The following is a 1,005-nucleotide window of genomic DNA, read 5'->3' as shown; positions in this document are numbered from 1 at the left end:
ATATATATATATATATAAAATGTGTAATTGTGAATTTTTATAATTATTTATCATTCAGAGAATTTATAATTCAGATATAGTTATTTGTCTGTATTTTATTTTTCATACCTAATGGTTACTAGCTACGATTCTATTAATAGTATTATCTATGGTAGATTATTTAAAGAAAAAGTTCGAAAAATAAAGGCAAGAATTATAAGGTTATAGAAAGTCTCATCCAAATTTGACAAGAGCAAGACGGGTTACATAGAAATGGTTCTCACGAATGATAAAGTTAGTTAATTATTTTTCATAATTATTTCAAGTGCTGCTAGGTCCAGTTTATAAATTTTTTTGCTCGTATTTTAAGTTTATTTGATAAGTAAACCCTTGCACGATTCAAAGACCGTGTGATTTAATACCTTCATAAGTGCTAATAGCTTTTATATTTAATTTGTATTATAGTGTGATTAAATTCATTGTTCAATCAAGAATTATTTGATAAAGTTGTTTGAGAATGAATTAATCGAGGAGAAGGTCTATGTCTTCTCAAATTTTCTGATTGAGGAATCAAGCGGAATTTATCTATCTACCTACTCAATATACTAAAATTAGTTTCTCTCATAACTAATTAAGATGAGATGTCAATTCCTTATCAACTATTTTTTCCTTCCAAATGATAGCATTTAATGAATTTAATGAATAATAGCATTTAGTGAATTGAATGAATAATCCATGATTATACTAATTTGAAAAAATATTTTTATTATAATTATATAAATTCAATATTCAATGCATTATTAAACTAATTATCAATCATGAATATTTTTAATCATTCTAATTATATTAATTGATATAATTTTAATTTTCATTCATATGCAATAATTTTATTAGTAGATAGTTGATGCACACGTTAATGATCACCCATTTAATTTGATATCAATTAGATAATAATAATAATAATAATAATAATAATAATAATAATAATAATAATAAACCCTAAATCCTAAATCCATACATACATAA

Source organism: Arachis duranensis, chromosome 5 (assembly GCF_000817695.3).
Source record: "Arachis duranensis cultivar V14167 chromosome 5, aradu.V14167.gnm2.J7QH, whole genome shotgun sequence".
In the NCBI taxonomy this organism is placed as follows: Eukaryota; Viridiplantae; Streptophyta; class Magnoliopsida; order Fabales; family Fabaceae; genus Arachis; species Arachis duranensis.
The sequence above is the reverse complement of the archived record's forward strand: the minus strand, read 5'-3'. Positions refer to the sequence as shown.